General features: G+C 46.4%; 1 pseudogene; it reads right to left on the reverse strand.

Moving 5' to 3' along the window:
• Positions 1-1,584: 1,584 nt before the first annotated feature.
• Positions 1,585-8,030, reverse strand: LOC116546041 (annotated as a pseudogene).
• Between the last annotated feature and the right edge of the window lie 2,322 nt (positions 8,031-10,352).

Here is a 10,352-nt window from a genome sequence, read left to right on the forward strand (position 1 = left end):
AGCAGCTCAGCAAAGCTGCTATAGGCCGACAGTGACTAGGCTGCCTCCTTGCTGGGCTGGGCAGGTCTGAAGGAAAAAAAGAAAAAAAAGAAGGCAACAGCATCAGAAACGATGAGTTTGGGTCCTTTGTAGGGACATGGATGAACCTGGAAACCATCATTCTCAGCAAACTGACAGAAGAGCAGAAGATCAAACACCGCATGTTCTCACTCATAAGCGGTTGTTGAACAATGAGAACACATGGACAGAGGGAGGGGAGCACTACACACTGGGGTCAGTTGGGGGGAAATAGGGGAGGGAGGGTGGGGGGTGGGAAGATGGGGAGAGATAGCAAGGGGAGAAATGCCAGATGTAGGTGATGGGGAGGAAGGCAGCAAATCACACTGCCAAGTGTGTTCCTATGCAACAATTTTGCATGTTCTTCACATGTACCCCAAAATGTAAAATGCAATAAAATAAATAAATGGAAAAAAAAAAAAAAAAAAAAAGGACATTGCACCTGGGAGGAGACGGAGGTGTCGGCTGGTGTCAGGGCACTTGAGTCATTCCCATTTGCTCCTGATACAGTGACTCTGCCTGTGGGATCTGGCTGGAAACCTCTCTCCCACCCACTGCCAGGGACACATTCTGAGCCCAGACACAGCCTCCTTAGTCCTCAGCCATCACTGCCTGCTGGGGCACCCTAGGATACCTGGGAGGCTTCAGTGTGACTTTCCCGGTCAGGATCCCGTCTGACACCTGCATGGAGGCAAGTCCCTGACGTTCAGCTGGAGTTCCGCAGGGTCTAGGTCACCTTCCTTCCCATCCACCAAGAGCAGGTCTCCATTGAGACCCCTTGAGTGGGGCTCCCGGGCTGCACTTTTGACCCCCAGGGCTACACCACCCTTCACATAGGCTAAGGCCTGATAGGAACACCCTGCAGGGTGAGGGAATAAGAGAGGTTCCAGGTGCAAACAAAACATCAGCAGACACTTAAGTTACCGCCTGTACAAAAAACAAATGTACCCTTTACCCACCTGTTGAAAAAGTAAGCTCTGTGTGTTCTGCCATCACTTCAGGGAAACCAGCCCATGAATTACCCATTTCAGAAGCGTGGCCCCCAGGTGCACAGGGTGAACATGAGCAGAGGGGAGGGGTGTGCTGACCCATTTAACCCTGGACCCCAGCGCCATGCAGGGAGAAACACAAGGGGCGGACTTGGCTACTGCCCTCCACTGTCACAGCGGGCGAGGCGGCCTGACGCCTGAGCTCCGCGGAGCCCTCTGATGGGAGGAACACTGTCCCAGAACGGCCGTAAGGAACAGAGGCACTGAGACCACTCGTCAAACCAATGCCCTATTTTACTAAAAACCTCATGTACGTTACATTTTACAAAACAGTCCCTTCCTTAACCCCATAAAAGAATGGGGACATTGGGGAGCTACGGGAACAGGTCCCCCTCCAAATGCTCAGGGCTACCTAGACCTCCCCAGACCCCTGGTCCGGTGCAGGGCAGGGAGAACAGAGCCTGTTCACTGCTCCCGTCAGCACAGGGTTCCTGGAGCCCGTACGGAGCCCTCAGTGCCTAGCCAGGGCAAGAGGGACCACCTGGGGGGCCGGCCTCAGCTGGACTCACAGCCACTCCCTACCTGGGAGGCGTCCAGCCTCAGGAGGAGGAGTGCGGGTACCCATAGTGGTTGTGGTCAGCCTCGCCCAGCGTCACTGTCAGTGACAGGCTGGGCTTCCGTTCCAGCTCCTCCTCCTTCGGGCAGGGCTGTGGGGTCAGGCTTTGAAGAAGTCTGAGGTGTAGCAGACCTGGCAGAGTGGAGGATGGTGAGACTGGGCAGGGGCTGGGCAGGCACCAGGGACATGGGCATGAGTAGGAGGGGGAGGAACAGGGTCCCAGGTGGGCAATGAGAGGAAGAGTGCCTTTGGTGGAAGAAAGCCCTCTTGGTGGAGGACCAGTGGAGAGCACTGGGGCGCTGACGGGCCCAGGGAAGGGCTGCAGTGTGCAGGCAGGAGACCCCGGGAAGGAACTGGGGGAAGAAGGTGTCCAGGGAAGGACTGGGTTTGGGGAGAGGGGTCCCAGGGTAGGAACGGGGAGAAGAGAGGGGCCCCCAGAAAGGATTGGGGTTGAGGGAAGGGGTCCTGGATACGAATGGGGGAAGGAGGGGTTCAATGAATGAACTGGATTGGGACAAGGGGTCCCAGGGTAGGATGTCGAGGGGAAAGGCGGGGCCCAGGGAAGGACTGGGGTTGGGGGAAGTAGTCTCAGCAGAGGAATGGGGGAAGGAGGGGTCCCAGGGATGGACTGGGGTTGGGGAAAAGGGTCCCTTGGGAGGAATGAGGGGAAGGGAGGGGCCCTCAGAAAGGACTGGGGTTGGGGGAAGAGATCCCAGGGGAGAAAGGGGGAGAAGGGAGGGGTCCAGGGAAGAACTGGGGTTAGGGGAAGTGGTCCCAGGAGAGGATGGTGGGGGGAGGGAAGGGTCCTGGGATGGACTGGGGTTGGGGGATCCCAGAGAAGAAATGAGGTGAAAAAGGGGTCCCAGGGAAGGACTGGTTTTGGGGAGAAGGGGTCCCAGAGGAGAATTGGTAAGAGGGGTCTCAGGTATGGACTAGGGTTGGGGGATGGGGTCCCAGGGAGGAATGTGGGGAAGGAGGCATTACAGAAAGCATTGGAGTTGGGGGAAGAGGTCCCAGGGTAGAAATGGAGAGAAGGGAGGGGTCCAGGGAAGAACTGGATTTGGGGGAAGGGGTCCCAGGGGAGGATGTCGGGGAGGAGGGAAGGATCCTGGGATGGACTGAGCTTGGGGGGGTCCCAGAGGAGAAATGGGAGGAAAAAAGGGTCCCAGGGAAGGATTGGGGTTGGGGGAAGGAGTCTCAGGGGAGGAATGGGGTAAGAGGGGTTCAGGGATGGACTGGTGTTGTGGAAGGAGTCCCATGGGAGGAATTGGTGGAAGGAGGGATCCCAGGGAAGGAGGGGTCCAGGGACGGACTGATGTTGGGGGAAGGGGTCCCAGGGAAGGATGTGGGGGGGAAGGAGGGGTCCAGGGAAGAACTGGAGTTTACGGTACGGGTCCCAGGGGAGAAACCGGGGGAAGGAGGGGTCCCAGGGAAGGACCAGGGTTGGAGGAAGCGGCCCCAGGGGAGGACTCCGTGGGGCAAGAGTGTGCAGGGAACGACCAGCGTTGGGCAGGGAGTGGTCTCTGGACAGCACAGGGGTTGAGGCAGGGTCAGAAGCTCACAGTGAGGCCAGCCACCGGCGCCCCCTGCAGGAGACCAGCAAGGACGTCGCTCCAGTGATCAGACACACGGATGTAGCCCACATAGAGGGCAAAGGCCACCAGGAAGAACTGGACCGTGGGCCGCAGCAGCCGCGCCCACTTCCAGCAGAGCCGCGCCTGCATGTAGAGCTGGGAAGGGAAAGGGCGTCTCAGCCTGTGTCCTGCCAGGCACTCCCACGCCCAGTGCACAGATGGCAGCTCCGAGGCCGAGGGCACAAAACCGGCCAGCCCAGGGCCTCCTGTTTTTACAAACAAGTCAGTCAGCGCCCCCATCACCACCACGACCCACTCATTTTACAGCTGGAAAAACCGAGTTCCAGGGAAGGGAGTGACTTGACGGGCGAGCCCCGGAAAAACGGACTCACCGCCAGCAACACCACACAGTACATCCCAAAGGAGGCGTGTGCCGAGTAGAAAGACAACCTGGGGAAGGAGAGGCAGCAGGTTGGCTGATAAATAGATAAGCAAAATGTGGTATGTCTCTACCACGGAATATTATTCATCCATAGAAGAAATCAAATACTGACACATGCTATGACATGAAAGAACTCTGTAAACATTGTGCTAAAGTGAAAAAAAAAAAAGCCAGCCACAAAAGATCAGCACATTGCACAATCCTGTTTACATAAGAGGTCCAGATTAGGCAACTCTATAGTGACAGAATATAGATCAGTGGTTGCCTATGGATGCATAAGGTTATAGGGGGAGTAGAAGCTAATTGTAAAGAAATGTGAATTTCTCTACATGGTAATAAAAGTTTCTAAAATTGATTGGGGTAATAGGTGCACAGCTCCATGAATATTCTAAAAACTACTGAATTCCATACTTTAATAAATAAATTGTATGGTATGTGAAGTATATTTCAATAAAGGTGTTATTTAAAAATACATATATATATTGGTGGCCAGGCATAGGTGGCTCATACCTGCCTATAATCCCAGCACTTTGGGAGGCAGAGGCAGGAGAAACACTTGATTCCAGTAGTTCAAGACCATCCTAGTCAACATAGCATGACCCCATCTCTACAACAATTAAAAATTTCCCTCTGTGTGATGGTGTATGTCTGTAGTATTAGCTACTTAAGAGGCTGAGATGGGAGTACTGCTTGAGCCCAGAAGAATGAAGCTACAGCACGCCATAATCACACCACTGCAATGCAGCCTGAGTGACAGAGCAAGTCCTTGTCTCTGAAAAGAAAAGGAAAGAAATACAAGTTTTAAAAATTGATTTGTGAGAGTAACCAAGTTTGAGGAGAAACAGAGGAAAAAGAGCACTGAATGGTGAGGGTAGTGGCTGGTTCGCCTCAGTTGCTAGTTAATTAATTGGCTTCTGAAAAATTTCTTACTAAAATCCCAGCTCTGGGGGTCAGTCATGCAGTCAAATAATAAATCCTAAATCCTTTACAAATGCTCATCATCTTTCTTTACATGCCTTCTAGTAAAAAAATTCTTAAGTGCCTAAATATCAAGTGGTCTGAAATGATAGCAGCTGTTTATTAAAGAAATAACATCTCAGCCAGGTGAAGTGGCTCATGCCTGTAATCCCAGCACTCTGGGAGTCCAAGGAGGGCAAATCACCAGAGGGCAGGAGTTTGAGACCAGCCTAGACAACATGGCAAAACCTCATCTCTACTAAAAACACAAAAATTAGGTGGGTTTGATGGTGCATGGCTGTAATCCCAGCTACTAGGGAGGTGGAGGTAGTGAATCATTTGAACTCAGGATGTGGGGCTTGCAGTGAGCCAACACAGCGCCACTGCACTCCAGCCTGGGCAACAAAAGTGAAACTCCATCTCAGAAAAAAAGAAAAAACAAAAGAAATAACTTCTCAATTTTTTTGTTTGTTTTTGAGATGGAGTCTTGCTCCATCACCCAGGCTGGAGTGCAGTGGTGTGATTTTGACTCATTGCAACCTCCACCTCCCGGGTTCAAGTGATTCTTCTGCCTCAGCCTCCTGAGTAGCTGGGATTACAGGCACGTGCCACCATGCCCAACTAATTTTTTATTTTAGGTAGAGACGGGGTTTTGCCATGTTGGTCAGGAGGATGTAGATCTCTTGACTTCATGATCCACCTTCAGCCTCCCAAAGTGCTGGAATTATAAACATGAGATTTTAATTATAAGCACTGAACCCAGCATTTAACATCTCGACTTTTGAAAACCATGAGTCAAATATTATTTTCATTTTCTCATTTTACAGGTGTGCAACCTAAAGGACAGAGAACTTAAAGAATTTTCCTAAGTGGAAGAATGCAGATTTAAATTCTATCACTTTGGCCTCAGAGTTTGTGCTTTATTTTATTATGATAAATTCATCTTTTTTAAAACCAAGAGGCTTATGCAAAATTCTGCTAGGATTAAAAAGAAAAAAATGAAAAAGAAAAAAGAAAAAGAAAAAAAAAAGTCTCTTCCTTTTCTTGACCATGGCTGCAGGCAGGGCTCACGCTGCATTTTCTTTACTTATATATGTCCTGCTTGGATGGAGACATGACAGGGAGCTCCTGTCATGTCTCCCTCTTATGAGCAGATCCCATAACCATGGAGAGAAGGAAATACATTAGAGGGTGTTGTAGGAAATGCTTTCATTCCAGGCACTGCTGTTTACCCCTAAACTTTCTTTCCTTAAAAGAACAGAAAAAACAAAGGGACAAAAGACGAAGAAACATTCCACGTGACCCTCTGCATCCTTATTTGTTGTAATAAAGAAAAAGCATTTTAGAGATTTTTTTGAGCGCAGTTTGTAAGGTGACTTATGTTATTTATTTTCTGTTAATGATTTTCAAAATGTCAATTAAAAACATTCAGAAATTTAGCTTTATCACAGGCAGCTGTGCACATGTGAAATTAGCTTAGTTAACTTCATCTGTATAAATATATAGCTAGTGAACTGACATAACTAATAAACTGGAGAATCAACAGAAACATGCCAAAGACTGGCCCTAATTTTCCATGGTGATCTCACTTTCAGGAATCTTTACATTACTCTCAGGGCTTCATGGTCTTTTAGGGTACCGCAAAGCTGTAAAATAAGCACAGAATTACTTTAGCATATTGTAGAAAAATACAGAAGAAGATGCTTTATAAGAGCAGAGTATAAAACTCATATCGTTTGGCGATTTTCAAAGAAACCTGCAGAATTAAACTTGTAGTGTAATCCTCCACAATGGGCTCAACAAAGCCTTGGAAAGATAAACGAACTGGAATTGCACATGTGACACTTTCAGTAAATTAAAAAAAAAAAAAAAAGAAAGAAAAAGAAAAAAAGGTCCATTAAATAAAATACCTTAAAAAGCCAAGAAACTAACTGTAACTCCCACAAAGACATTGGGCAATGATTCTGTATGATTTCAGGAATGCTGATAAAGAATGTCTTAATGTAGTAAAGTATAATAAGAAGTACATGTAATCTCTTACCGTTAGTGTTTATTTTACTAGCCATTCCAGGAGGGAAGTAGCAAATAACTAGTTCAGGTCAAGAAAGAAAACCAAGAAGCTTTACAGTAACCAGTACAATGGTGGTCTCACAACTAGTAAAATGGTCAAGATATGAGTAGGGATTTTTCCTAAAGGCATTCACAGAGTCATCCTGTAATGTAACAATAATTCCTATCATTGTGGACAAAAACTCAGACTTTTCCTTCCCATGACTGGCAAGTAATTATATAAAAAGCAAATTACTTCTTTCATAAAGAAAAACAAAATTAACACTAGTGTACATTCTTTAGTCACTAAAATTCTGCAGAAACCCAGATATAATAAGAAACTCAATTATCCAACCCGGTGTGGTGGCTCACACCTATAATCCCAGCACTTTGGGAGGCCAAGGTGTGTGGGTCACTTAAGGTCAGGAGTTCAAGACCAGCCTGACCAACTTTTTGAAACCCGGTCTCTACTAAAAATACATAAATTAGCCAGATGTGGTGGTGCATGCCTGTGATCCCAGCTACTTGGGAGGCTGAGGCAGGAGAATCACTTGAACCCGAAAAACCAAGGTTGCAGTGAGCTGAGATTGCACCACTACACTTCAGACTGGGCAATAGAGCAAAACTCCACCTCTCTCTCTATACACACACACACACACACACACACACACACACGCACACACACACATATCTCACCTCTTCATTTATGATCAACGTTCCTTCTAAACTCAATTGAAGGCACCATATATCACAAGCGAGATGGAAAGAAATTAAATAAATTTTAGTCTTTTTATGTCATTCCAATTACCTCTTGGTCAGTTTACAGACATGTTTCAGCAAATGTTGGAGGAGATTTTCTCCCTCTTTAGGAGTCCTCTCTCACTTTATGCTGCCTAACAAAAGACCTCACACACTTAGAAAGAGGATGGAGACAGGCCAGCTTCAGGACATGCTGCACAAGGAGAACCAACTTTCCCCAAAAGAGAGGGTTCTACACCACTCTGAAAACTTCACAACTGACCAGCTACACACAAATGCCTGAAGTATGGAAGTCCATCAAGAAAATGAACAATTGGTGATATCAAGACTTCTGACCCAAGGGCCTGCAGCTGGTGTGACCATTCATCAAAAAATCTGACTTTAAATGCAGACACAATGGACTGTGGCATGCAATAAAAGAACTGAAGCAGCAAAGTGTCTTGATTTGGGTTTCCTTTCCATCTTACCCAGCTCCAGCCAGTGAAGAAGTGAGCATGCCTATGGTGCTCCTGACACATCTGGGGTAGTTCCCGTTCACTGTGGTCAACCTTTGGAATTTTCCCACACATTTTAGGGTCATCATTCATCTATGCTACCCTATTATGTGCAGATAAAATCTCATTTTTAGAGACTGGTGAGAAAATTGTCAAATCTGAAAGCCCATGAACTCTCTCAGCCTGGGGGGAACACATGTAGGAAAGACTATGGAATCTGATGTGAGAAGCCTAATCTCAGGTAGGCCTCTACAGATTTACAATTGTGAGTAATTAACTTGCTTTCTCTAGGCTCTGTTATTCTCATATAAATCACAAGAAAGTTAGACCAAATAGTCTCCCAGATCAATTCCAACCTTAACATCCTCTGGCTTTATGATTAAAGAATGATACTAGTATGGCTGAAACTGTGGCTTAACCCCAATAGGAGCCTGCTGGGATCATGCTAGGCAAAACTAGTCTACACAGACAGAGCCATTCTGACCACATCCCTCCCTATGCCAGCTATCATACAGATATGTACCACTGGTATGAGAAGTCCCTTCTACATAAGACATTGACTGATTCAATAATAGGCTGATTTATTCATTCAACCAACAAGTATTTACTGAGCACCTTCTAGGTATTTACGGATACAACAGAACAAAACAGACAAAATCCCTTCCCTTATGGAGTTTACATTTTAGTGAAGGACAAGGGGGAGTCAGACATCAAATAGGAAATATAAATTAAGGATATATTTTATGCAGAGCAGTGTTGGGATTTACTCAGGGTGGCTCCCAAAATATTAAGGGAAATATTAGGGAAGTTATAGATTATAGTATCAAACCTTTTTGGAAAGCCAAAATGTGTTAATGGGCCAGCTTGAAGACAGCCAGTTCTTACCTTAGAGCTTTAAGTCACAAGGTGACTTAAACATAAGATAATAAAAGCTTCCCCAGTTAAATGTGTTTACCCCACATTCCTTTGTCTCTACTCTGTTTACTCATATGAACTTTGTGCTAGATGGCCCTCTTGGGGGAGGTTGAAAAAGAATTACTAGTTAATGGTTTTTATTCTGGGACTCAGGACCAAAGGTTTTATGATTCATAAATCCACTTTTTTATCCATGTTAATTATTTACAAGCATATTGACTTAAAACCTGTTATTAAATCTATACTGAATAAATGCAAGAAGGAACAAGGAGTCGTAGTCAATTAGCTGCAATCACCCTCTAAATGCAGCTGACGACCACTTAGCCCAACTCTTGCACTGTATTCTGTAGGTAAGAGGGTATTTCATTCATCCATTGCTAAGACAAGGTCTGCAGGACAGACCTCCGCAGGTAGTGATCAAAGTCTGAGAGCAGCCTGGAGGCCCTTGATAAAGTGACTTTTGAACCACAATCCAAAGTAGTGAGAGAGCGAGCCATGCAGACAGTAGGGGAAGAATGTTCCAGGCAGAGGAAACAGCAAGGCTCAGAGGCAGGACAGGATCAAGCCTGCCTAGCATGCTAAAGGAAACAACATGAGCTCAGTGTTTATAAAGAGGAGTAAGAGCAGGAGAGCAGCAGAAAGAACAGTGAGACAGGTGGCAGGGGCCAGGTCATGTAAAAAACAAAGCCACTGGAGAGTTGGAACAGAGAGGTAATTATGATCTTAATTCCACTGTGAAAGGATTGTACTAGCTGTTGTATTGAGAGTAGAGTGGCCAGGCACGGTGGCTGACTCCTATAATCCCAACACTTTGGGAGGACAAGGCAAGTGGATCACTTGAGGACAAGAGTTCAAGACCAGCCTGGCTAACATGATGAAACCCTGTCTCTACTAAAAATGAAAAAAATTAGCCGGGCATGGTGGCTCATGCCTGTAATCCCAGCTACTAGGAAGGCTGAGGCAGGAGAGTTGCTGGAACTCAGGAGGCAGAAGTTACAGTGAGCCTGGATCATGGCATTGCACTCCAGCCTTGGTGACAAAGCAAGACTCCGTCTGAAAAAAAAGAGAGAGAAAGAGAGTAGACTGAAGAAGGCAAACATGGAAACAAAAAAAGCCAGTTAGAAGACTACTGAGATAATCCAGGTAAGAGATGATGGCAGATAAATCCAGGTAAGAGATGATGGCAGAGTGGCAGCAGTAAGGTGTGAAGAGAGACCGATTCTGAAGTTGAGTCAACAGGACACTTGAAGACAGGATCATCTTGGAAAATCTTGGAACTACTGCGGAATCAAATGAAGCTAAATGGCACTAAATTCTAACATCCACTATGAAATCCTTCCAGCAGGGTTTGTTCATCTCTGTTACCTAGTGTCCCACCCAGTGCTTGACACATAATGGGGATATAAAAAGTCTTCAATTCTAAAATGAATAAATGTGGAACTGAATATATTACAAAGCCAAAGGAGCTGCAGTTTGATAGGTCATTAGGAGATAAAAAAG

This window comes from Sapajus apella, unplaced genomic scaffold (assembly GCF_009761245.1).
Source record: "Sapajus apella isolate SASKATOON/1434 unplaced genomic scaffold, GSC_monkey_1.0 scaffold542, whole genome shotgun sequence".
NCBI lineage: Eukaryota > Metazoa > Chordata > Mammalia > Primates > Cebidae > Sapajus > Sapajus apella.